This window comes from Ambystoma mexicanum, chromosome 4p (genome assembly GCF_040938575.1).
Source record: "Ambystoma mexicanum isolate Mex_15411 chromosome 4p, UKY_AmexF1_1, whole genome shotgun sequence".
Taxonomy (NCBI): domain Eukaryota; kingdom Metazoa; phylum Chordata; class Amphibia; order Caudata; family Ambystomatidae; genus Ambystoma; species Ambystoma mexicanum.
The window spans coordinates 734,121,159-734,148,461 of NC_090927.1; positions in this window are offsets into that span (position 1 = coordinate 734,121,159).

Here is a 27,303-nt window from a genome sequence, read left to right on the forward strand (position 1 = left end):
GCAGATACGCAGAGTGAAGCCAGTGGCTCTAATCGTCATTCGCGCGTTTACAGGTCGTATTTGCTGAGCCTATTTTTTCCCGCGTTTGAGCGATTTCTTTGCTCATCCTATTTTCTTTCTTCTGGCCTGAAAGGGACACCGCATGAATTAAGTGGCCATGACTATTATTTGGGTGGGGGCCCCCACTGTTATAAGGAGGCTTTCTACCTGCTGGACACACTGTTGTTTTCCAAATGGGCATCTTACACTCAGTAAAAAAAACGTAATTTCCAAACTCAATCATGCTGCTTAAACTTGCATTCGCTAGTTTTCTTTGAAATGTGTTTCTTTTTTTATCTGACCACCAAACTGTAATTGTTGTGCCTCTTCCTTTGTGTTTTTTATAACAGGTTATATTTATAAAGATGTTAAATGGTTGTCAAACTGCTTAATCACAAATACATGTTTCTGTTGTGCTGACAGCAGTTGTTAGGAAATTAAACACTGGGATCATGGGTGCCAGCTTTGGATTTTCACTACAGGTGCAGAAATACCCCCACCTGTTCCCTGCATAAATATATTTATAAAAACCAAAGCTGGCACCCATGATCCCAGTGTTTAATTATATATATATATATATATATATATATATATATATATATATATATATATATATATATATATATATATATATATATATATATATATATATATATATATATATATATTATAAGCAAGCAACCAGCTCAACCCATCCCAGGGCCAAACACATTTTGGCTCATGCCCCCCACCGCCCCCCCGGTCATGCCCCATGTCTCCCTGCTGTTGCCCCCCACCCCCGCTCATGCCCCGTGTCTCACTGTTACCCCCCACCCCCGCTCATGCCCCGTGTCTCTCTCCTGTTACCCCCACCACCCTCTCATGCATCGTGTCTCTCTCTTGTTACCCCCACTCCCCGCTCATGCCCCGTGTCTCCCTGCTGTTGCCCCCACCCACGCTCATGCCCCGTGTCTCTCTCCTGTTACCCCCCACCCCCGCTCATGCCCCGTGTCTCTCTCCTGTTACCCCCACCACCCTCTCATGCATCGTGTCTCTCTCTTGTTACCCCCCACTCCCCGCTCATGCCCCGTGTCTCCCTGCTGTTGCCCCCCACCCCCGCTCATGCCCCGTGTCTCTCTCCTGTTGCCCTCCTCCCCCGCTAATGTCCCGCGTCTCCCTCGTGTTCCCCCCACCCCCTGCTCATGCCCCGTGTCTCCCTGCTGTTGCCCCCCACCCCCCGCTCATGCCCCGTGTCTCCCTGCTGTTGCCCCCCACCCCCCGCTCATGCCCCGTTTCTCTCTCCTGTTATCCCTCCACCCCCCTCTCATGCCCTGTATCTCTCTCCTGTTACCCCCCACCCCCCTCTCATGCCCCCTGTCTCTCTCCTGTGGCCCCCCGCCCCCGGGTCATGCCCCGTGTCTCCCTGCTGTTGCCCCCCACACCCCGCTCATGCCCCGTGTCTCTACTGTTCCCCCCACCCCCCGCTCATGCCTCGTGTCTCTCCTGTTACCCCCCACCCCGCTCATGCCCCGTGTCTCCCTGCTGTTGCCCTTCACAACCCGCTCATGCCCCGTGTCTCTCTCCTGTTAACCCCACACCCCTGCTCATGCCCCGTGTCTCCCTCATGTTCCCCCACCCCGCGCTCATGCCCTGTGTCTCCCTGCTGTTGCCCCAGACCCCCACTCATGCCACGTGTCTCTCTCCTGTTACCCCCCACCCCTTCTCTCATGCCCCGTGTCTCTCTCCTGATGCCCCCCACCCCCAGGTCAAGCCCTGTGTCTCTCTCCTGTTGCCCCCGACCCCCCAGCCATGCCCTGTGTCTCTCTGTTGCCCCCCACCCCCCCGTCATGCCCCGTGTCTCCCTGCTTTTGACCCCCACCCCCCGCTCATGTCCCGTGTCTCTCTTCTGTTACCCCCCACCCCCTCTCATGCCCCGTGTCTCCCTCGTTTTCCCCCCACTCATACCCCGTGTCTCCCTGCTGTTGCCTCCCACCCCCCTCTTATGCCCCGTGTCTCTCTCCTGTTACCCCCCAACCCCCTCTCATGCCCCGTGTCTCTCTCCTGTTACCCCTCACCCCCCGCACATGCCCTGTGTCTCTCTCCTGTTGCCCCCCACCCCGGTCATGCCCCGTGTCTCCCTTATGTTGCCCCCCACGCCCCAGTCATGCCCTGTGTCTCCCTGCTGTTGCCCCCCCACCCCCCGGTCATGCCCTGTGTCTCTCTCCTGTTACCCCCACCACCCTCTCATGCCCGATGTCTCCCTCATGTTCCCCCCACCCCTGCTCATGCCCCGTGTCTCCCTGCTGTTGCCCCCCACCCCCCGCTAATGCCCTGTGTCTCTCTCATGTTGCCCCCCACCCCCGCTCATGCCCCGTGTCTCTCTCCTGTTACCCCCCACCCCTCTCTCATGCCCCGTGTCTCTCTCCTGTCGCCCCCACCCCCGGTCATGCCCCGTGTCTCCCTCCTGTTGCCCCCCACCCCCCGCTCATGCCCCGTGCCTCTCTCCTGTTACCCCCACCCCCTCTCATGCCCCGTGTCTCTCTCCTGTTACCCCTATCCTCTGCTCATGCCCCGTGTCTCTCTCCTGTTACTCCCCACCCCCTCTCATGCCCTGTGTCTCCCTGCTGTTGCCCCCCACCCCCCACTCATGCCCTGTGCCTCTCTCATGTTGCCCCCCACCCCCCCGGTCATGCCCCGTGTCTCCCTGCTGTTGCCCCCACCCTCTGCTCATGCCCCGTGTCTCTCTCCTGTTACTCCCCACCACCCTCTCATGCCCCGTGTCTCTCTCCTGTTGCCCCCACCCCCCGGTCATGCCCCGTGTCTTCCTGCTGTTGCCCCCCAACCCCCGCTCATGCCCCGTGTCTCTCTCCTGTTGCCCCCCACCCCCCGTTCACGCCCCGTGTCTCTCTCCTGTTAACCCCCACCCCCGCTCATGCCCCGTGTCTCCCTCTTGTTCCCCCCACCCCCCGCTCATGCCCCGTGTCTCCCTGCTGTTGCCCTCCACCCTCCGCTCATGCCACATGTCTCCCTGCTGTTGCCCCCCACCCCCGCTCATGCCCCGTGTCTCTCTCCTGTTACCCTCCCACCCCCTCTCATGCCCCGTGTCTCTCTCCTGTTACCCCCCTGCTCATGCCCCATGTCTCTCTCCTGTTACCCCCCACCCCCCTCTCTTGCCCCGTGTCTCTCTCCTGTTGCCCCCCACCCCCCGGTCAAGCCCCGTGTCTCTCTCCCGTTGCCCCCATCTCCCAGTCATGCCCCGTGTCTCTCTCCTGTTACCCCCCCACCCCCCGCTCATGCCCCATGTCTCTCTCCTGTTACCCCCTGCTCATGCCCCGTGTCTCTCTCCTGTTGCCCCCCACCCCCTGCTCATGCCCCGTGTCTCTCTCCTGTTAACCCCCACCCCCGCTCATGCCCCGCATCTCCCTCGTGTTCCCCCAACCCGCTCATGCCCCGTGTCTCCCTGCTGTTGCCCCCACCCTCCGCTCATGCCCCGTATCTCATTGCTGTTGCCCCCAGCCCCCGCTCATGCCCCGTGTCTCCCTGCAGTTTCCACCCACCCCCTCTTATGCCCCGTGTCTCTATCCTGTCACCCCCCCACCCTCCGCTCATGCCCCATGTCTCTCTCCTGTTACCCCCCACCCCCCTCTCATGCCCCGTGTCTCCCTCGTGTTCCCCCCATCCCCGGCTCATGCCCCGTGTCTCTCTCCTGTTACCCTCACCCCCCTCTCATGCTCAGTGTCTCTCTCATGTTGCCCCCCACCCCCGGTCATGCCCCGTCTCTCCCTGCTGTTGCCCCCCACCCCCTGCTCATGCCCGAGTCGCTCTCCTGTTACCCTCAACCCCACTCATGCCCCGTGTCTCTCTCCTGTTAATCCCCCACCCCCCTTTCATTCCCCGTGTCTCTCTCCTGTTACCCCCCACCCCCCGCTCATGCCCCGTGTCTCTCTCCTGTTGCCCCCCACCCCCGCTCATGCCCCGTGTCTTCCTGCTGTTGCCCCCCACCCCCGCTCATGCCCCGTGTCTCTCTCCTGTTAACCCCCACCCCCTGCTCATGCCCCGTGTCTCCCTGCTGTTGCCTCCCACCCCCCACTCATGCCCGTATCTCCCTGCTGTTGCCCCCCCACCCCCACTCATGCCCCGTGTCTCTCTCTTGTTACCCCCCCACCCCCCTCTCATGCCCTGTGTCTCTTTCATTTTACCCCCACCCCCCAGTCATGCCCCGTGTCTCCCTGCTGTTGCCCCCCACCCCCCGTTCATGCCTCGTGTCTCTCCTGTTACCCCCCACCCCCACTCATGCCCCGTGTCTCCCTGCTGTTGCCCCTCACAACCCGCTCATGCCCCGTGTCTCTATCCTGTTACCCCCACACCCCTGCTCATGCCCCGTGTCTCCCTTGTGTTCCCCCCACCCCCTGCTCATGCCCCGTGTCTCCTTGCTGTTGCCCCTGACCCCCGCTCATGCCCCCTGTCTCTCTCCTGTTACCCCCCACCCCCCTCTCATGCCCCGTGTCTCTCTCCTATTGCCCCCCACCCCAAGGTCAAGCCCTGAGTCCCTCTCCTGTTGCCCCCCACCCCAGCTCAGGCCCCGTGTCTCTCTCCTGTTAACCCCCACCCCCTGCTCATGCCCCGTGTCTCCCTGCTGTTGCCTCCCACCCCCCACTCATGCCCGCGTCTCCCTGCTGTTGCCCCCCCGCCCCCCACTCATGCCCCGTGTCTCTCTCTTGTTACCCCCCGCCCCCCTCTCATGCCCTGTGTCTCTTTCCTTTTACCCCCACCCCCCAGTCATGCCCCGTGTCTCCCTGCTGTTGCCCCCCACCCCCCGTTCATGCCTCGTGTCTCTCCTGTTACCACCCACCCCCACTCATGCCCCGTGTCTCCCTGCTGTTGCCCCTCACAAACCCGCTCATGCCCCGTGTCTCTCTCCTGTTACCCCCACACCCCTGCTCATGCCCCGTGTCTCCCTTGTGTTCCCCCACCCCCTGCTCATGCCCCGTGTCTCCCTGCTGTTGTCCCCGTCCCCCGCTTATGCCCCCTGTCTCTCTCCTGTTACCCCCCACCCCCTCTCATGCCCCGTGTCTCTCTCCTGTTGCCCCCCACCCCAAGGTCAAGCCCTGAGTCCCTCTCCTGTTGCCCCGACCCCCCAGCCATGCCCTGTGTCTCCCTGTTGCCCCCCACCCCCGGTCATGCCCTGTGTCTCCCTCCTTTTTCCCCCCACCCCCTGCTCATGTCCCGTGTCTCTCTTCTGTTACCCCCCACCCCCCGCTCATGCCCCGTGTCTCCCTCGTTTTCCCCCCACTCATGCCCCGTGTCTCCCTGCTGTTGCCTCCCACCCCCGCTCATGCCCCGTGTCTGTCTCCTGTTACCCCCCACCCCTCACTCATGCCCCGTGTCTCTCAAGTGTCGCCCCCACCCCCCGGTCATGCCCCGTGTCTCTCTCCTGTTGCCCCCCAACCCCCGCTCATGCCCCGTGTCTCTCTGCTGTTACCCCCACCCCCCTCTCGTGCCCCGTGTCTCTCTCCTGTTACCCCTCACCCCCCTCTCATGCCCCGTGTCTCTCTCATGGTATCTCCCACCCCCCGGTCATGCCCCGTGTCTCCCTTCTGTTGCCCCCCACCCCCAGTCATGCCCCATGTCTCCCTGCTGTTGCTCCCAACCCCCGCTCATGCCCCCTGTCTGTCTCCTGTTACCTCCCACCCCCCTCTCATGCCCCGTGTCTCCCTCGTGTTCCCCCCACCCCCGCTCATGCCCCGTGTCTCCCTGCTGTTGCCCCCCACCCCCGCTCATGCCCTGTGTCTCTCTCATGTTGCCCCCCACCCTCGCTCATGCCCCGTGTCTCTCTCCTGTTAACCCCACCCCCCTCTCATGCCCCGTGTCTCTCTCCTGTTGACCCCCACCCCCGGTCATGCTCCGTGTCTCCCTGCTGTTGCCCCCCACCCCCCGCTCATGCCCCGAGTCTCTCTCCTGTTACCCATACCCCCGCTCATGCCCCGTGTCTCTCTCCTGTTACCCCCCACCCCCCCTCATGCCCCGTGTCTCTCTCCTGTTGCCCCCCACCCCCTGGTCATGCCCCGTGTCTCCCTGCTGTTGCCCCCCACTGCCCGCTCATGCCCCGTGTCTCTCTCCTGTTGCCCCCTACCCCCCGCTCATGCCCCATGTCTCTCTCCTGTTAACTCCGACCCCCCGCTCATGCCCCGTGTCTCCCTCGTGTTCCCCCCACCCCCGCTCATGCCCCGTGTCTCCCTGCTATTGCCCCCCACCCCCCCTCATGCCCCGTGTCTCTCTTATGTTGCCCCCCACCCCCGGCTCATGCCCCGTGTCTCTCTCCTGTTACCCTCACCCCCCTCTCATGCCCAGTGTCTCTCTCATGTTGCCCCCCACCCCGGTCATGCCCCGTCTCTCCCTGCTGTTGCCCCCCACCCCCTGCTCATGCCCGAGTCTCTCTCCTGTTATCCTCAACCCCGCTCATGCCCCGTGTCTCTCTCCTGTTAACCCCCCACCCCCCTTTCATTCCCCGTGTCTCTCTCCTGTTACCCCCCACCCCCCGCTCATGCCCCGTGTCTCTCTCCTGTTGCCCCCCACCCCCTGCTCATGCCCCGTGTCTTCCTGCTGTTGCCCCCCAACCCCGCTCATGCCCCGTGTCTCTCTCCTGTTAACCCCCACCCCCTGCTCATGCCCCGTGTCTCCCTGCTGTGGCCTCCCACCCCCCACTCATGCCCGTGTCTCCCTGCTGTTGCCCCCCACCCCCCACTCATGCCCTGTGTCTCTCTCTTGTTACCCCCCCACCCCCCTCTCATGCCCTGTGTCTCTTTCCTTTTACCCCCCACCCCCCAGTCATGCCCCGTGTCTCCCTGCTGTTGCCCCCCACCCCCCGTTCATACCTCGTGTCTCTCCTGTTACCCCCCACCCCCACTCATGCCCGTGTCTCCCTGCTGTTGCCCCTCACAACCCGCTCATGCCCCGTGTCTCTCTCCTGTTACCCCCACACCCCTGCTCATGCCCCGTGTCTCCCTTGTGTTCCCCCCACCCCCCGCTCATGACCCGTGTCTCCCTGCTGTTGCCCCCGACCCCCGCTCATGCCCCCTGTCTCTCTCCTGTTGCCCCCCACCCCCCTCTCATGCCCCGTGTCTCTCTCCTATTGCCCCTCACCCCAAGGTCAAGCCCTGAGTCCCTCTCCTGTTGCCCCGACCCCCCAGCCATGCCCTGTGTCTCCCTGTTGCCCCCCACCCCCCGGTCATGCCCTGTGTCTCCCTCCTAATGCCCCCCACCCCCGCTCAGGCCCCGTGTCTCTCTCCTGTTAACCCCCACCCCCTGCTCATGCCCCGTGTCTCCCTGCTGTTGACTCCCACCCCCCACTCATGCCCCCGTCTCCCTGCTGTTGCCCCCCCACCCCCCACTCATGCCCCGTGTCTCTCTCTTGTTAACCCCCCGCCCCCCTCTCGTGCCCTGTGTCTTTTTCCTTTTACCCCCCACCCCCCAGTCATGCCCCGTGTCTCCCTGCTGTTGCCCCCCACCCCCCGTTCTTGCCTCGTGTCTCTCCTGTTCCCCCCCACCCCCACTCATGCCCCGTGTCTCCCTGCTGTTGCCCCTCACAACCCGCTCATGCCCCGTGTCTCTCTCATGTTACCCCCACACCCCTGCTCATGCCCCGTGTCTCCCTTGTGTTCCTCCACCCCCCGCTCATGCCCCGTGTCTCCCTGCTGTTGCCCCCGACCCCCGCTCATGCCCCCTGTCTCTCTCCTGTTACCCCCCACCCCTCTCATGCCCCGTGTCTCTCTCCTGTTGCCCCCCACCCCAAGGTCAAGCCCTGAGTTCCTCTCCTGTTGCCCCGACCCCCCAGCCATGCCCTGTGTCTCCCTGTTGCCCCCCACCCGCCGGTCATGCCCTGTGTCTCCCTCCTTTTGCCCGCGGCTCATGTCCCGTGTCTCTCTTCTGTTACCCCCCACCTCCCGCTCATGCCCCGTGTCTCCCTCGTTTTCCCCCCACTCATGCCCCGTGTCTCCCTGCTGTTGCCTCCCACCCCCGCTCATGCCCCATGTCTGTCTCCTGTTACCCCCCACCCCTCACTCATGTCCCGTGTCTCTCTCGTGTCGCCCCCACCCCCCGGTCATGCCCCGTGTCTCCCTCCTGTTGCCCCCCAACCCCTGCTCATGCCCGTGTCTCTCTGCTGTTACCCCCACCCCCCTCTCGTGCCCCGTGTCTCTCTCCTGTTACCCCTCATCCCCCTCTCATGCCCCGTGTCTCTCTCATGTTACCTCCCACCCCCCGGTCATGCCCCGTGTCTCCCTTCTGTTGCCCCCCACCCCCAGTCATGCCCCATGTCTCCCTGCTGTTGCTCCCAACCCCCCGCTCATGCCCCGTGTCTGTCTCCTGTTACCTCCCACCCCCCTCTCATGCCCCGTGTCTCCCTCGTGTTCCCCCCACCCCCGCTCATGCCCCGTGTCTCCCTGCTGTTGCCCCCCACCCCCGCTCATGCCCTGTGTCTCTCTCATGTTGCCCCCCACCCTCGCTCATGCCCCGTGTCTCTCTCCTGTTACCCCCACCCCCCTCTCATGCCCCGTGTCTCTCTCCTGTTGACCCCCACCCCCGGTCATGCTCCGTGTCTCCCTGCTGTTACCCCCCACCCCCCGCTCATGCCCCGAGTCTCTCTCCTGTTACCAATATCCCCGCTCATGCCCCGTGTCTCTCTCCTGTTACCCCCCCACCCCCTCTCATGCCCCGTGTCTCTCTCCTGTTACCCCCTGCTCATGCCCCATGTCTCTCTCCTGTTACCCCCCACCCCCCTCTCTTGCCCCGTGTCTCTCTCCTGTTGCCCCCCACCCCCCGGTCAAGCCCCGTGTCTCTCTCCCGTTGCCCCCATCTCCCAGTCATGCCCCGTGTCTCTCTCCTATTACCTCCCCACTCCCCGCTCATGCCCCGTGTCTCTCTCCTGTTACCCCCTGCTCATGCCCCGTGTCTCTCTCCTGTTGCCCCCCACCCCCTGCTCATGCCCCGTGTCTCTCTCCTGTTAACCCCCACCCCCGCTCATGCCCCGCATCTCCCTCGTGTTCCCCCAACCCGCTCATGCCCTGTGTCTCCCTGCTGTTGCCCCCACCCTCCGCTCATGCCCCGTATCTCACTGCTGTTGCCCCCAGCCCCCGCTCATGCCCCGTGTCTCCCTGCAGTTTCCATCCCACCCCCGCTTATGCCCCGTGTCTCTATCCTGTCACCCCCCCACCCTCCGCTCATGCCCCATGTCTCTCTCCTGTTACCCCCCACCCCCCTCTCATGCCCCGTGTCTCCCTCGTGTTCCCCCCATCCCCGGCTCATGCCCCGTGTCTCTCTCCTGTTACCCTCACCCCCCTCTCATGCTCAGTGTCTCTCTCATGTTGCCCCCCACCCCCGGTCATGCCCCGTCTCTCCCTGCTGTTGCCCCCCACCCCCTGCTCATGCCCGAGTCGCTCTCCTGTTACCCTCAACCCCACTCATGCCCCATGTCTCTCTCCTGTTAATCCCCCACCCCCCTTTCATTCCCCGTGTCTCTCTCCTGTTACCCCCCACCCCCCGCTCATGACCCGTGTCTCTCTCCTGTTGCCCCCCACCCCCGCTCATGCCCTGTGTCTTCCTGCTGTTGCCCCCCACCCCCGCTCATGCCCCGTGTCTCTCTCCTGTTAACCCCCACCCCCTGCTCATGCCCCGTGTCTCCCTGCTGTTGCCTCCCACCCCCCACTCATGCCCGTATCTCCCTGCTGTTGCCCCCCCACCCCCCACTCATGCCCCGTGTCTCTCTCTTGTTACCCCCCCACCCCCCTCTCATGCCCTGTGTCTCTTTCATTTTACCCCCACCCCCCAGTCATGCCCGTGTCTCCCTGCTGTTGCCCCCCACCCCCCGTTCATGCCTCTTGTCTCTCCTGTTACCCCCCACCCCCACTCATGCCCCGTGTCTCCCTGCTGTTGCCCCTCACAACCCGCTCATGCCCCGTGTCTCTCTCCTGTTACCCCCACACCCCTGCTTATGCCCCGTGTCTCCCTTGTGTTCCCCCCACCCCCTGCTCATGCCCCGTGTCTCCCTGCTATTGCCCCTGACCCCCGCTCATGCCCCCTGTCTCTCTCCTGTTACCCCCCACACCCCTCTCATGCCCCGTGTCTCTCTCCTATTGCCCCCCACCCCAAGGTCAAGCCCTGAGTCCCTCTCCTGTTGCCCCCCACCCCAGCTCAGGCCTGTGTCTCTCTCCTGTTAACCCCCACCCCCTGCTCATGCCCCGTGTCTCCCTGCTGTTGCCTCCCACCCCCCACTCATGCCCGCGTCTCCCTGCTGTTGCCCCCCCGCCCCCCACTGATGCCCCATGTCTCTCTCTTGTTAACCCCCGTCCCCATCTCATGCCCTGTGTCTCTTTCCTTTTACCCCCACCCCACAGTCATGCCCCGTGTCTCCCTGCTGTTGCCCCCCACCCCCCGTTCATGCCTCGTGTCTCTCCTGTTACCACCCACCCCCACTCATGCCCCGTGTCTCCCTGCTGTTGCCCCTCACAAACCCGCTCATGCCCCGTGTCTCTCTCCTGTTACCCCCACCCCCCTCTCATGCCCCGTGTCTCTCTCCTGTTGCCCCCCACCCCAAGGTCAAGCCCTGAGTCCCTCTCCTGTTGCCCCGACCCCCCAGCCATGCCCTGTGTCTCCCTGTTGCCCCCCACCCCCGGTCATGCCTTGTGTCTCCCTCCTTTTGCCCCCCACCCCCTGCTCATGTCCCGTGTCTCTCTTCTGTTACCCCCCACCCCCCGCTCATGCCCCGTGTCTCCCTCGTTTTCCCCCCACTCATGCCCCGTGTCTCCCTGCTGTTGCCTCCCACCCCCGCTCATGCCCCGTGTCTGTCTCCTGTTACCCCCCACCCCTCACTCATGCCCCGTGTCTCTCAAGTGTCGCCCCCACCCCCGGTCATGCCCCGTGTCTCTCTCCTGTGGCCCCCCAACCCCCGCTCATGCCCTGTGTCTCTCTGCTGTTACCCCCACCCCCCTCTCGTGCCCCGTGTCTCTCTCCTGTTACCCCTCACCCCCCTCTCATGCCCCGTGTCTCTCTCATGTTACCTCCCACCCCCCGGTCATGCCCCGTGTCTCCCTTCTGTTGCCCCCCACCCCCAGTCATGCCCCAATGTCTCCCTGCTGTTGCTCCCAACCCCCCGCTCATGCCCCGTGTCTGTCTCCTGTTACCTCCCACCCCCCTCTCATGCCCCGTGTCTCCCTCGTGTTCCCCCCACCCCCGCTCATGCCCCGTGTCTCCCTGCTGTTGCCCCCCACCCCCGCTCATGCCCTGTGTCTCTCTCATGTTGCCCCCCACCCTCGCTCATGCCCCGTGTCTCCCTCCTGTTACCCCCACCCCCCTCTCATGCCCCGTGTCTCTCTCCTGTTGACCCCCACCCCCGGTCATGCTCCGTGTCTCCCTGCTGTTGCCCCCCACCCCCCGCTCATGCCCCGAGTCTCTCTCCTGTTACCCATACCCCCGCTCATGCCCCGTGTCTCTCTCCTGTTACCCCCCCACCCCCCCTCATGCCCCGTGTCTCTCTCCTGTTGCCCCCCACCCCCTGGTCATGCCCCGTGTCTCCCTGCTGTTGCCCCCCACTGCCCGCTCATGCCCCGTGTCTCTCTCCTGTTGCCCCCTACCCCCGCTCATGCCCCATGTCTCTCTCCTGTTAACTCCGACCCCCCGCTCATGCCCCGTGTCTCCCTCGTGTTCCCCCCACCCCCGCTCATGCCCCGTGTCTCCCTGCTATTGCCCCCCACCCCCACTCATGCCCCGTGTCTCTCTTATGTTGCCCCCCACCCCCGGCTCATTCTCCGTGTCTCTCTCCTGTTACCCTCACCCCCTTCTCATGCCCAGTGTCTCTCTCATGTTGCCCCCCACCCCCGGTCATGCCCCGTCTCTCCCTGCTGTTGCCCCCCACCCCCTGCTCATGCCCGAGTCTCTCTCCTGTTATCCTCAACCCCGCTCATGCCCCGTGTCTCTCTCCTGTTAACCCCCCACCCCCCTTTCATTCCCCGTGTCTCTCTCCTGTTACCCCCCACCCCCGCTCATGCCCCGTGTCTCCCTGCAGTTTCCACCCACCCCCTCTTATGCCCCGTGTCTCTATCCTGTCACCCCCCCACCCTCCGCTCATGCCCCATGTCTCTCTCCTGTTACCCCCCACCCCCCTCTCATGCCCCGTGTCTCCCTCGTGTTCCCCCCATCCCCGGCTCATGCCCCGTGTCTCTCTCCTGTTACCCTCACCCCCCTCTCATGCTCAGTGTCTCTCTCATGTTGCCCCCCACCCCCGGTCATGCCCCGTCTCTCCCTGCTGTTGCCCCCCACCCCCTGCTCATGCCCGAGTCTCTCTCCTGTTACCCTCAACCCCACTCATGCCCCGTGTCTCTCTCCTGTTAATCCCCCACCCCCCTTTCATTCCCCGTGTCTCTCTCCTGTTACCCCCGCTCATGCCCCGTGTCTCTCTCCTGTTGCCCCCCACCCCCGCTCATGCCCCGTGTCTTCCTGCTGTTGCCCCCCACCCCCGCTCATGCCCCGTGTCTCTCTCCTGTTAACCCCCACCCCCTGCTCATGCCCCGTGTCTCCCTGCTGTTGCCTCCCACCCCCCACTCATGCCCGTATCTCCCTGCTGTTGCCCCCCCACCCCCCACTCATGCCCCGTGTCTCTCTCTTGTTACCCCCCCACCCCCCTCTCATGCCCTGTGTCTCTTTCATTTTACCCCCACCCCCCAGTCATGCCCCGTGTCTCCCTGCTGTTGCCCCCCACCCCCCGTTCATGCCTCGTGTCTCTCCTGTTACCCCCCACCCCCACTCATGCCCCGTGTCTCCCTGCTGTTGCCCCTCACAACCCGCTCATGCCCCGTGTCTCTCTCCTGTTACCCCCACACCCCTGCTCATGCCCCGTGTCTCCCTTGTGTTCCCCCCACCCCCTGCTCATGCCCCGTGTCTCCTTGCTGTTGCCCCTGACCCCCGCTCATGCCCCGTGTCTCTCTCCTGTTACCCCCCACCCCCCTCTCATGCCCCGTGTCTCTCTCCTATTGCCCCCCACCCCAAGGTCAAGCCCTGAGTCCCTCTCCTGTTGCCCCCCACCCCAGCTCAGGCCCCGTGTCTCTCTCCTGTTAACCCCCACCCCCTGCTCATGCCCCGTGTCTCCCTGCTGTTGCCTCCCACCCCCCACTCATGCCCGCGTCTCCCTGCTGTTGCCCCCCGCCCCCCACTCATGCCCCGTGTCTCTCTCTTGTTACCCCCCCGCCCCCCTCTCATGCCCTGTGTCTCTTTCCTTTTACCCCCACCCCCCAGTCATGCCCCGTGTCTCCCTGCTGTTGCCCCTCACAAACCCGCTCATGCCCCGTGTCTCTCTCCTGTTACCCCCACACCCCTGCTCATGCCCCGTGTCTCCCTTGTGTTCCCCCACCCCCTGCTCATGCCCCGTGTCTCCCTGCTGTTGCCCCCGTCCCCCGCTTATGCCCCCTGTCTCTCTCCTGTTACCCCCGATCCCCCAGCCATGCCCTGTGTCTCCCTGTTGCCCCCCACCCCCGGTCATGCCCTGTGTCTCCCTCCTTTTGCCCCCCACCCCCTGCTCATGTCCCGTGTCTCTCTTCTGTTACCCCCCACCCCCCGCTCATGCCCCGTGTCTCCCTCGTTTTCCCCCACTCATGCCCCGTGTCTCCCTGCTGTTGCCTCCCACCCCCGCTCATGCCCCGTGTCTGTCTCCTGTTACCCCCCACCCCTCACTCGTGCCCCGTGTCTCTCAAGTGTCGCCCCCACCCCCCGGTCATGCCCCGTGTCTCTCTCCTGTTGCCCCCCAACCCCCGCTCATGCCCCGTGTCTCTCTGCTGTTACCCCCACCCCCCTCTCGTGCCCCGTGTCTCTCTCCTGTTACCCCTCACCCCCCTCTCATGCCCCGTGTCTCTCTCATGGTACCTCCCACCCCCCGGTCATGCCCCGTGTCTCCCTTCTGTTGCCCCCCACCCCCAGTCATGCCCCATGTCTCCCTGCTGTTGCTCCCAACCCCCCGCTCATGCCCCGTGTCTGTCTCCTGTTACCTCCCACCCCCCTCTCATGCCCCGTGTCTCCCTCGTGTTCCCCCCACCCCCGCTCATGCCCCGTGTCTCCCTGCTGTTGCCCCCCACCCCCGCTCATGCCCTGTGTCTCTCTCATGTTGCCCCCCACCCTCGCTCATGCCCCGTGTCTCTCTCCTGTTACCCCCACCCCCCTCTCATGCCCCGTGTCTCTCTCCTGTTGACCCCCACCCCCGGTCATGCTCCGTGTCTCCCTGCTGTTGCCCCCCACCCCCCGCTCATGCCCCGAGTCTCTCTCCTGTTACCCATACCCCCGCTCATGCCCCGTGTCTCTCTCCTGTTACCCCCCACCCCCCCTCATGCCCCGTGTCTCTCTCCTGTTGCCCCCCACCCCCTGGTCATGCCCCGTGTCTCCCTGCTGTTGCCCCCCACTGCCCGCTCATGCCCCGTGTCTCTCTCCTGTTGCCCCCTACCCCCCGCTCATGCCCCATGTCTCTCTCCTGTTAACTCCGACCCCCCGCTCATGCCCCGTGTCTCCCTCGTGTTCCCCCCACCCCCGCTCATGCCCCGTGTCTCCCTGCTATTTCCCCCCACCCCCCCTCATGCCCCGTGTCTCTCTTATGTTGTCCCCCACCCCTGGCTCATGCCCCGTGTCTCTCTCCTGTTACCCTCACCCCCCTCTCATGCCCAGTGTCTCTCTCATGTTGCCCCCCACCCCCGGTCATGCCCCGTCTCTCCCTGCTGTTGCCCCCCACCCCCTGCTCATGCCCGAGTCTCTCTCCTGTTATCCTCAACCCCGCTCATGCCCCGTGTCTCTCTCCTGTTAACCCCCCACCCCCCTTTCATTCCCCGTGTCTCTCTCCTGTTACCCCCCACCCCCCGCTCATGCCCCGTGTCTCTCTCCTGTTGCCCCCCACCCCCTGCTCATGCCCCGTGTCTTCCTGCTGTTGCCCCCCAACCCCGCTCATGCCCCGTGTCTCTCTCCTGTTAACCCCCACCCCCTGCTCATGCCCCGTGTCTCCCTGCTGTTGCCTCCCACCCCCCACTCATGCCCGTGTCTCCCTGCTGTTGCCCCCCACCCCCCACTCATGCCCTGTGTCTCTCTCTTGTTACCCCCCCACCCCCCTCTCATGCCCTGTGTCTCTTTCCTTTTACCCCCCACCCCCCAGTCATGCCCCGTGTCTCCCTGCTGTTGCCCCCCTCCCCCCGTTCATACCTCGTGTCTCTCCTGTTACCCCCCACCCCCACTCATGCCCGTGTCTCCCTGCTGTTGCCCCTCACAACCCGCTCATGCCCCGTGTCTCTCTCCTGTTACCCCCACACCCCTGCTCATGCCCCGTGTCTCCCTTGTGTTCCCCCCACCCCCCGCTCATGCCCCGTGTCTCCCTGCTGTTGCCCCCGACCCCCGCTCATGCCCCCTATCTCTCTCCTGTTGCCCCCCACCCCCCTCTCATGCCCCGTGTCTCTCTCCTATTGCCCCTCACCCCAAGGTCAAGCCCTGAGTCCCTCTCCTGTTGCCCGACCCCCCAGCCATGCCCTGTGTCTCCCTGTTGCCCCCCACCCCCCGGTAATGCCCTGTGTCTCCCTCCTAATGCCCCCCACCCCCGCTCAGGCCCCGTGTCTCTCTCCTGTTAACCCCCACCCCCTGCTCATGCCCCGTGTCTCCCTGCTGTTGACTCCCACCCCCCACTCATGCCCCCGTCTCCCTGCTGTTGCCCCCCCACCCCCCACTCATGCCCCGTGTCTCTCTCTTGTTAACCCCCCGCCCCCTCTCATGCCCTGTGTCTCTTTCCTTTTACCCCCCACCCCCCAGTCATGCCCCGTTTCTCCCTGCTGTTGCCCCCCACCCCCCGTTCTTGCCTCGTGTCTCTCCTGTTCCCCCCCACCCCCACTCATGCCCCGTGTCTCCCTGCTGTTGCCCCTCACAACCCGCTCATGCCCCGTGTCTCTCTCATGTTACCCCCACACCCCTGCTCATGCCCCGTGTCTCCCTTGTGTTCCTCCACCCCCCGCTCATGCCCCGTGTCTCCCTGCTGTTGCCCCCGACCCCCGCTCATGCCCCCTGTCTCTCTCCTGTTACCCCCCACCCCTCTCATGCCCCGTGTCTCTCTCCTGTTGCCCCCCACCCCAAGGTCAAGCCCTGAGTTCCTCTCCTGTTGCCCCAACCCCCCAGCCATGCCCTGTGTCTCCCTGTTGCCCCCCACCCCCCGGTCATGCCCTGTGTCTCCCTCCTTTTGCCCGCGGCTCATGTCCCGTGTCTCTCTACTGTTACCCCCCACCTCCCGCTCATGCCCCGTGTCTCCCTCGTTTTCCCCCACTCATGCCCGTGTCTCCCTGCTGTTGCCTCCCACCCCCGCTCATGCCCCATGTCTGTCTCCTGTTACCCCACACCCCTCACTCATGTCCCGTGTCTCTCTCGTGTCGCCCCCACCCCCCGGTCATGCCCCGTGTCTCCCTCCTGTTGCCCCCCAACCCCCGCTCATGCCCGTGTCTCTCTGCTGTTACCCCCACCCCCCTCTCGTGGCCCGTGTCTCTCTCCTGTTACCCCTCATCCCCCTCTCATGCCCCGTGTCTCTCTCATGTTACCTCCCACCCCCCGGTCATGCCCTGTGTCTCCCTTCTGTTGCCCCCCACCCCCAGTCATGCCCCATGTCTCCCTGCTGTTGCTCCCAACCCCCCGCTCATGCCCCGTGTCTGTCTCCTGTTACCTCCCACCCCCCTCTCATGCCCCGTGTCTCCCTCGTGTTCCCCCCACCCCCGCTCATGCCCCGTGTCTCCCTGCTGTTGCCCCCCACCCCCGCTCATGCCCTGTGTCTCTCTCATGTTGCCCCCCACCCTCGCTCATGCCCCGTGTCTCTCTCCTGTTACCCCCACCCCCCTCTCATGCCCCGTGTCTCTCTCCTGTTGACCCCCACCCCCGGTCATGCTCCGTGTCTCCCTGCTGTTACCCCCCACCCCCCGCTCATGCCCCGAGTCTCTCTCCTGTTACCCATATCCCCGCTCATGCCCCGTGTCTCTCTCCTGTTACCCCCCCACCCCCTCTCATGCCCCATGTCTCTCTCCTGTTACCCCCCTGCTCATGCCCCATGTCTCTCTCCTGTTACCCCCACCCCCCTCTCTTGCCCCGTGTCACTCTCCTGTTGCCCCAAACCCCCCGGTCAAGCCCTGTGTCTCTCTCCCGTTGCCCCCATCTCCCAGTCATGCCCCGTGTCTCTCTCCTATTACCCCCCACCCCCCGCTCATGCCCCGTGTCTGTCTCCTGTTACCTCCCACCCCCCTCTCATGCCCCGTGTCTCCCTCGTGTTCCCCCCACCCCCGCTCATGCCCCGTGTCTCCCTGCTGTTGCCCCCCACCCCCGCTCATGCCCTGTGTCTCTCTCATGTTGCCCCCCACCCTCGCTCATGCCCCGTGTCTCTCTCCTGTTACCCCCACCCCCCTCTCATGCCCCGTGTCTCTCTCCTGTTGACCCCCACCCCCGGTCATGCTCCGTGTCTCCCTGCTGTTGCCCCCCACCCCCCGCTCATGCCCCGAGTCTCTCTCCTGTTACCCATACCCCCGCTCATGCCCCGTGTCTCTCTCCTGTTACCCCCCACCCCCCCTCATGCCCCGTGTCTATCTCCTGTTGCCCCCCACCCCCTGGTCATGCCCCGTGTCTCTCTCCTGTTGCCCCCTACCCCCGCTCATGCCCCATGTCTCTCTCCTGTTAACTCCGACCCCCCGCTCATGCCCCGTGTCTCCCTCATGTTCCCCCCACCCCCGCTCATGCCCCGTGTCTCCCTGCTATTGCCCCCCACCCCCACTCATGCCCCGTGTCTCTCTTATGTTGCCCCCCACCCCCGGCTCATTCCCCGTGTCTCTCTCCTGTTACCCTCACCCCCTTCTCATGCCCAGTGTCTCTCTCATGTTGCCCCCCACCCCCGGTCATGCCCCGTCTCTCCCTGCTGTTGCCCCCCACCCCCTGCTCATGCCCGAGTCTCTCTCCTGTTATCCTCAACCCCGCTCATGCCCCGTGTCTCTCTCCTGTTAACCCCCCACCCCCCTTTCATTCCCCGTGTCTCTCTCCTGTTACCCCCCACCCCCCACTCATGCCCCGTGTCTCCCTGCAGTTTCCACCCACCCCCTCTTATGCCCCGTGTCTCTATCCTGTCACCCCCCCACCCTCCGCTCATGCCCCATGTCTCTCTCCTGTTACCCCCCACCCCCCTCTCATGCCCCGTGTCTCCCTCGTGTTCCCCCCATCCCCGGCTCATGCCCCGTGTCTCTCTCCTGTTACCCTCACCCCCCTCTCATGCTCAGTGTCTCTCTCATGTTGCCCCCCACCCCCGGTCATGCCCCGTCTCTCCCTGCTGTTGCCCCCCACCCCCTGCTCATGCCCGAGTCGCTCTCCTGTTACCCTCAACCCCACTCATGCCCCGTGTCTCTCTCCTGTTAATCCCCCACCCCCCTTTCATTCCCCGTGTCTCTCTCCTGTTACCCCCCCGCTCATGCCCCGTGTCTCTCTCCTGTTGCCCCCCACCCCCGCTCATGCCCCGTGTCTTCCTGCTGTTGCCCCCCACCCCCGCTCATGCCCCGTGTCTCTCTCCTGTTAACCCCCACCCCCTGCTCATGCCCCGTGTCTCCCTGCTGTTGCCTCCCACCCCCCACTCATGCCCGTATCTCCCTGCTGTTGCCCCCCCACCCCCCACTCATGCCCCGTGTCTCTCTCTTGTTACCCCCCCACCCCCCTCTCATGCCCTGTGTCTCTTTCATTTTACCCCCACCCCCCAGTCATGCCCCGTGTCTCCCTGCTGTTGCCCCCCACCCCCCGTTCATGCCTCGTGTCTCTCCTGTTACCCCCCACCCCCACTCATGCCCCGTGTCTCCCTGCTGTTGCCCCTCACAACCCGCTCATGCCCCGTGTCTCTCTCCTGTTACCCCCACACCCCTGCTCATGCCCCGTGTCTCCCTTGTGTTCCCCCACCCCCTGCTCATGCCCCGTGTCTCCTTGCTGTTGCCCCTGACCCCCGCTCATGCCCCGTGTCTCTCTCCTGTTACCCCCCACCCCCCTCTCATGCCCCGTGTCTCTCTCCTATTGCCCCCCACCCCAAGGTCAAGCCCTGAGTCCCTCTCCTGTTGCCCCCCACCCCAGCTCAGGCCCCGTGTCTCTCTCCTGTTAACCCCCACCCCCTGCTCATGCCCCGTGTCTCCCTGCTGTTGCCTCCCACCCCCCACTCATGCCCGCGTCTCCCTGCTGTTGCCCCCCCGCCCCCCACTCATGCCCCGTGTCTCTCTCTTGTTACCCCCCCGCCCCCCTCTCATGCCCTGTGTCTCTTTCCTTTTACCCCCACCCCCCAGTCATGCCCCGTGTCTCCCTGCTGTTGCCCCCCACCCCCGTTCATGCCTCGTGTCTCTCCTGTTACCACCCACCCCCACTCATGCCCCGTGTCTCCCTGCTGTTGCCCCTCACAAACCCGCTCATGCCCAGTGTCTCTCTCCTGTTACCCCCACACCCCTGCTCATGCCCCGTGTCTCCCTTGTGTTCCCCACCCCCTGCTCATGCCCCGTGTCTCCCTGCTGTTGCCCCCGTCCCCCGCTTATGCCCCCTGTCTCTCTCCTGTTACCCCCGACCCCCCAGCCATGCCCTGTGTCTCCCTGTTGCCCCCCACCCCCGGTCATGCCCTGTGTCTCCCTCCTTTTGCCCCCCACCCCCTGCTCATGTCCCGTGTCTCTCTTCTGTTACCCCCCACCCCCCGCTCATGCCCGTGTCTCCCTCGTTTTCCCCCACTCATGCCCCGTGTCTCCCTGCTGTTGCCTCCCACCCCCGCTCATGCCCCGTGTCTGTCTCCTGTTACCCCCCACCCCTCACTCGTGCCCCGTGTCTCTCAAGTGTCGCCCCCACCCCCGGTCATGCCCCGTGTCTCTCTCCTGTTGCCCCCAACCCCCGCTCATGCCCCGTGTCTCTCTGCTGTTACCCCCACCCCCCTCTCGTGCCCCGTGTCTCTCTCCTGTTACCCCTCACCCCCCTCTCATGCCCCGTGTCTCTCTCATGGTACCTCCCACCCCCCGGTCATGCCCCGTGTCTCCCTTCTGTTGCCCCCCACCCCCAGTCATGCCCCATGTCTCCCTGCTGTTGCTCCCAACCCCCCGCTCATGCCCCGTGTCTGTCTCCTGTTACCTCCCACCCCCCTCTCATGCCCCGTGTCTCCCTCGTGTTCCCCCCACCCCCGCTCATGCCCCGTGTCTCCCTGCTGTTGCCCCCCACCCCCGCTCATGCCCTGTGTCTCTCTCATGTTGCCCCCACCCTCGCTCATGCCCCGTGTCTCTCTCCTGTTACCCCCACCCCCCTCTCATGCCCCGTGTCTCTCTCCTGTTGACCCCCCACCCCCGGTCATGCTCCGTGTCTCCCTGCTGTTGCCCCCCACCCCCCGCTCATGCCCCTAGTCTCTCTCCTGTTACCCATACCCCCGCTCATGCCCCGTGTCTCTCTCCTGTTACCCCCCACCCCCCTCATGCCCCGTGTCTCTCTCCTGTTGCCCCCCACCCCCTGGTCATGCCCCGTGTCTCCCTGCTGTTGCCCCCCACTGCCCGCTCATGCCCCGTGTCTCTCTCCTGTTGCCCCCTACCCCCCGCTCATGCCCCATGTCTCTCTCCTGTTAACTCCGACCCCCCGCTCATGCCCCGTGTCTCCCTCGTGTTCGCCCCACCCCCGCTCATGCCCCGTGTCTCCCTGCTATTTCCCCCCACCCCCCCTCATGCCCCGTGTCTCTCTTATGTTGTCCCCCACCCCTGGCTCATGCCCCGTGTCTCTCTCCTGTTACCCTCACCCCCCTCTCATGCCCAGTGTCTCTCTCATGTTGCCCCCCACCCCCGGTCATGCCCCGTCTCTCCCTGCTGTTGCCCCCCACCCCCTGCTCATGCCCGAGTCTCTCTCCTGTTATCCTCAACCCCGCTCATGCCCCGTGTCTCTCTCCTGTTAACCCCCCACCCCCCTTTCATTCCCCGTGTCTCTCTCCTGTTACCCCCCACCCCCCGCTCATGCCCCGTGTCTCTCTCCTGTTGCCCCCCACCCCCTGCTCATGCCCCGTGTCTTCCTGCTGTTGCCCCCCAACCCCGCTCATGCCCCGTGTCTCTCTCCTGTTAACCCCCACCCCCTGCTCATGCCCCGTGTCTCCCTGCTGTTGCCTCCCACCCCCCACTCATGCCCGTGTCTCCCTGCTGTTGCCCCCCACCCCCCACTCATGCCCTGTGTCTCTCTCTTGTTACCCCCCCACCCCCCTCTCATGCCCTGTGTCTCTTTCCTTTTACCCCCCACCCCCCAGTCATGCCCCGTGTCTCCCTGCTGTTGCCCCCCTCCCCCCGTTCATACCTCGTGTCTCTCCTGTTACCCCCCACCCCCACTCATGCCCGTGTCTCCCTGCTGTTGCCCCTCACAACCCGCTCATGCCCCGTGTCTCTCTCCTGTTACCCCCACACCCCTGCTCATGCCCCGTGTCTCCCTTGTGTTCCCCCCACCCCCCGCTCATGCCCCGTGTCTCCCTGCTGTTGCCCCCGACCCCCGCTCATGCCCCCTGTCTCTCTCCTGTTGCCCCCCACCCCCCTCTCATGCCCCGTGTCTCTCTCCTATTGCCCCTCACCCCAAGGTCAAGCCCTGAGTCCCTCTCCTGTTGCCCCGACCCCCCAGCCATGCCCTGTGTCTCCCTGTTGCCCCCCACCCCCCGGTCATGCCCTGTGTCTCCCTCCTAATGCCCCCCACCCCCGCTCAGGCCCCGTGTCTCTCTCCTGTTAACCCCCACCCCCTGCTCATGCCCCGTGTCTCCCTGCTGTTGACTCCCACCCCCCACTCATGCCCCCGTCTCCCTGCTGTTGCCCCCCCACCCCCCACTCATGCCCCGTGTCTCTCTCTTGTTAACCCCCCGCCCCCTCTCATGCCCTGTGTCTCTTTCCTTTTACCCCCCACCCCCCAGTCATGCCCCGTGTCTCCCTGCTGTTGCCCCCCACCCCCCGTTCTTGCCTCGTGTCTCTCCTGTTCCCCCCCACCCCCACTCATGCCCCGTGTCTCCCTGCTGTTGCCCCTCACAACCCGCTCATGCCCCGTGTCTCTCTCATGTTACCCCCACACCCCTGCTCATGCCCCGTGTCTCCCTTGTGTTCCTCCACCCCCCGCTCATGCCCCGTGTCTCCCTGCTGTTGCCCCCGACCCCCGCTCATGCCCCCTGTCTCTCTCCTGTTACCCCCCACCCCTCTCATGCCCCGTGTCTCTCTCCTGTTGCCCCCCACCCCAAGGTCAAGCCCTGAGTTCCTCTTCTGTTGCCCCGACCCCCCAGCCATGCCCTGTGTCTCCCTGTTGCCCCCCACCCCCCGGTCATGCCCTGTGTCTCCCTCCTTTTGCCCGCGGCTCATGTCCCGTGTCTCTCTTCTGTTACCCCCCACCTCCCGCTCATGCCCCGTGTCTCCCTCGTTTTCCCCCCACTCATGCCCGTGTCTCCCTGCTGTTGCCTCCCACCCCCGCTCATGCCCCATGTCTGTCTCCTGTTACCCCACACCCCTCACTCATGTCCCGTGTCTCTCTCGTGTCGCCCCCACCCCCCGGTCATGCCCCGTGTCTCCCTCCTGTTGCCCCCCAACCCCCGCTCATGCCCGTGTCTCTCTGCTGTTACCCCCACCCCCCTCTCGTGCCCCGTGTCTCTCTCCTGTTACCCCTCATCCCCCTCTCATGCCCCGTGTCTCTCTCATGTTACCTCCCACCCCCCGGTCATGCCCCGTGTCTCCCTTCTGTTGCCCCCCACCCCCAGTCATGCCCCATGTCTCCCTGCTGTTGCTCCCAACCCCCCGCTCATGCCCCGTGTCTGTCTCCTGTTACCTCCCACCCCCCTCTCATGCCCCGTGTCTCCCTCGTGTTCCCCCCACCCCCGCTCATGCCCCGTGTCTCCCTGCTGTTGCCCCCCACCCCCGCTCATGCCCTGTGTCTCTCTCATGTTGCCCCCCACCCTCGCTCATGCCCCGTGTCTCTCTCCTGTTACCCCCACCCCCCTCTCATGAACCGTGTCTCTCTCCTGTTGACCCCCACCCCCGGTCATGCTCCGTGTCTCCCTGCTGTTACCCCCCACCCCCCGCTCATGCCCCGAGTCTCTCTCCTGTTACCCATATCCCCGCTCATGCCCCGTGTCTCTCTCCTGTTACCCCCCCACCCCCTCTCATGCCCCGTGTCTCTCTCCTGTTACCCCCCTGCTCATGCCCCATGTCTCTCTCCTGTTACCCCCACCCCCCTCTCTTGCCCCGTGTCTCTCTCCTGTTGCCCCAAACCCCCCGGTCAAGCCCTGTGTCTCTCTCTCGTTGCCCCCATCTCCCAGTCATGCCCCGTGTCTCTCTCCTATTACCCCCCACCCCCCGCTCATGCCCCGTGTCTCTCTCCTGTTACCCCCTGCTCATGCCCCGTGTCTCTCTCCTGTTGCCCCCCACCCCCTGCTCATGCCCCGTGTCTCTCTCCTGTTAACCCCCACCCCCGCTCATGCCCCGCATCTCCCTCGTGTTCCCCCAACCCGCTCATGCCCCGTGTCTCCCTGCTGTTGCCCCCACCCTCCGCTCATGCCCCGTATCTCACTGCTGTTGCCCCCAGCCCCCGCTCATGCCCCGTGTCTCCCTGCAGTTTCCACCCACCCCCTCTTATGCCCCGTGTCTCTATCCTGTCACCCCCCCAACCTCCGCTCATGCCCCATGTCTCTCTCCTGTTACCCCCCACCCCCCTCTCATGCCCCGTGTCTCCCTCGTGTTCCCCCCATCCCCGGCTCATGCCCCGTGTCTCTCTCCTGTTACCCTCACCCCCCTCTCATGCTCAGTGTCTCTCTCATGTTGCCCCCCACCCCCGGTCATGCCCTGTCTCTCCCTGCTGTTGCCCCCCACCCCCTGCTCATGCCCGAGTCGCTCTCCTGTTACCCTCAACCCCACTCATGCCCCATGTCTCTCTCCTGTTAATCCCCCACCCCCCTTTCATTCCCCGTGTCTCTCTCCTGTTACCCCCCACCCCCCGCTCATGCCCCTTGTCTCTCTCCTGTTGCCCCCCACCCCCGCTCATGCCCCGTGTCTTCCTGCTGTTGCCCCCCACCCCCGCTCATGCCCCGTGTCTCTCTCCTGTTAACCCCCACCCCCTGCTCATGCCCCGTGTCTCCCTGCTGTTGCCTCCCACCCCCCACTCATGCCCGTATCTCCCTGCTGTTGCCCCCCCACCCCCCACTCATGCCCCGTGTCTCTCTCTTGTTACCCCCCCACCCCCTCTCATGCCCTGTGTCTCTTTCATTTTACCCCCACCCCCCAGTCATGCCCCGTGTCTCCCTGCTGTTGCCCCCCACCCCCCGTTCATGCCTCGTGTCTCTCCTGTTACCCCCCACCCCCACTCATGCCCCGTGTCTCCCTGCTGTTGCCCCTCACAACCCGCTCATGCCCCGTGTCTCTCTCCTGTTACCCCCACACCCCTGCTCATGCCCCGTGTCTCCCTTGTGTTCCCCCCAACCCCTGCTCATGCCGCGTGTCTCCCTGCTGTTGCCCCTGACCCCCGCTCATGCCCCCTGTCTCTCTCCTGTTACCCCCCACACCCCTCTCATGCCCCGTGTCTCTCTCCTATTGCCCCCCACCCCAAGGTCAAGCCCTGAGTCCCTCTCCTGTTGCCCCCCACCCCAGCTCAGGCCCCGTGTCTCTCTCCTGTTAACCCCCACCCCCTGCTCATGCCCCGTGTCTCCCTGCTGTTGCCTCCCACCCCCCACTCATGCCCGCGTCTCCCTGCTGTTGCCCCCCCGCCCCCCACTCATGCCCCGTGTCTCTCTCTTGTTACCCCCCCGCCCCCCTCTCATGCCCTGTGTCTCTTTCCTTTTACCCCCACCCCCCAGTCATGCCCCGTGTCTCCCTGCTGTTGCCCCCCATCCCCCGTTCATGCATCGTGTCTCTCCTGTTACCACCCACCCCCACTCATGCCCCGTGTCTCCCTGCTGTTGCCCCTCACAAACCCGTTCATGCCCCGTGTCTCTCTCCTGTTACCCCCACACCCCTGCTCATGCCCCGTGTCTCCCTTGTGTTCCCCCACCCCCTGCTCATGCCCCGTGTCTCCCTGCTGTTGCCCCCGTCCCCAGCTTATGCCCCCTGTCTCTCTCCTGTTACCCCCCACCCCCCTCTCATGCCCCGTGTCTCTCTCCTGTTGCCCCCCACCCCAAGGTCAAGCCCTGAGTCCCTCTCCTGTTGCCCCGACCCCCCAGCCATGCCCTGTGTCTCCCTGTTGCCCCCCACCCCCGGTCATGCCCTGTGTCTCCCTCCTTTTGCCCCCCACCCCCTGCTCATGTCCCGTGTCTCTCTTCTGTTACCCCCCACCCCCTGCTCATGCCCCGTGTCTCCCTCGTTATCCCCCCACTCATGCCCCGTGTCTCCCTGCTGTTGCCTCCCACCCCCGCTCATGCCCCGTGTCTGTCTCCTGTTACCCCCCACCCCTCACTCATGCCCCGTGTCTCTCAAGTGTCGCCCCCACCCCCCGGTCATGGCCCGTGTCTCTCTCCTGTTGCCCCCCAACCCCCGCTCATGCCCCGTGTCTCTCTGCTGTTACCCCCACCCCCCTCTCGTGCCCCGTGTCTCTCTCCTGTTACCCCTCACCCCCCTCTCATGCCCCGTGTCTCTCTCATGTTACCTCCCACCCCCCGGTCATGCCCCGTGTCTCCCTTCTGTTGCCCCCCACCCCCAGTCATGCCCCATGTCTCCCTGCTGTTGCTCCCAACCCCCCGCTCATGCCCCGTGTCTGTCTCCTGTTACCTCCCACCCCCCTCTCATGCCCCGTGTCTCCCTCGTGTTCCCCCCACCCCCGCTCATGCCCCGTGTCTCCCTGCTGTTGCCCCCCACCCCCGCTCATGCCCTGTGTCTCTCTCATGTTGCCGCCCACCCTCGCTCATGCCCTGTGTCTCTCTCCTGTTACCCCCACCCCCCTCTCATGCCCCGTGTCTCTCTCCTGTTGACCCCCACCCCCGGTCATGCTCCGTGTCTCCCTGCTGTTGCCCCCCACCCCCCGCTCATGCCCCGAGTCTCTCTCCTGTTACCCATACCCCCGCTCATGCCCCGTGTCTCTCTCCTGTTACCCCCCACCCCCCCTTATGCCCCGTGTCTCTCTCCTGTTGCCCCCCACCCCCTGGTCATGCCCCGTGTCTCCCTGCTGTTGCCCCCCACTGCCCGCTCATGCCCCGTGTCTCTCTCCTGTTGCCCCCTACCCCCCGCTCATGCCCCATGTCTCTCTCCTGTTAACTCCGACCCCCCACTCATGCCCCGTGTCTCCCTCGTGTTCCCCCCACCCCCGCTCATGCCCCGTGTCTCCCTGCTATTGCCCCCCACCCCCCCTCATGCCCCGTGTCTCTCTTATGTTGCCCCCCACCCCCGGCTCATGCCCCGTGTCTCTCTCCTGTTACCCTCACCCCCCTCTCATGCCCAGTGTCTCTCTCATGTTGCCCCCCCACCCCCGGTCATGCCCCGTCTCTCCCTGCTGTTGCCCCCCACCCCCTGCTCATGCCCGAGTCTCTCTCCTGTTATCCTCAACCCCGCTCATGCCCTGTGTCTCTCTCCTGTTAACCCCCCACCCCCCTTTCATTCCCCGTGTCTCTCTCCTGTTACCCCCCACCCCCCGCTCATGCCCCGTGTCTCTCTCCTGTTGCCCCCCACCCCCTGCTCATGCCCCGTGTCTTCCTGCTGTTGCCCCCCAACCCCGCTCATGCCCCGTGTCTCTCTCCTGTTAACCCCCACCCCCTGCTCATGCCCGTGTCTCCCTGCTGTTGCCTCCCACCCCCCACTCATGCCCGTGTCTCCCTGCTGTTGCCCCCCACCCCCCACTCATGCCCTGTGTCTCTCTCTTGTTACCCCCCACCCCCCTCTCATGCCCTGTGTCTCTTTCCTTTTACCCCCCACCCCCAGTCATGCCCCGTGTCTCCCTGCTGTTGCTCCCCACCCCCGTTCATGCCTCGTGTCTCTCCTGTTACCCCCCACCCCACTCATGCCCGTGTCTCCCTGCTGTTGCCCCTCACAACCCGCTCATGCCCCGTGTCTCTCTCCTGTTACCCCCACACCCCTGCTCATGCCCCGTGTCTCCCTTGTGTTCCCCCCACCCCCCGCTCATGCCCCGTGTCTCCCTGCTGTTGCCCCCGACCCCTACTCATGCCCCCTGTCTCTCTCCTGTTGCCCCCCACCCCCCTCTCATGCCCCGTGTCTCTCTCCTATTGCCCCTCACCCCAAGGTCAAGCCCTGAGTCCCTCTCCTGTTGCCCCGACCCCCCAGCCATGCCCTG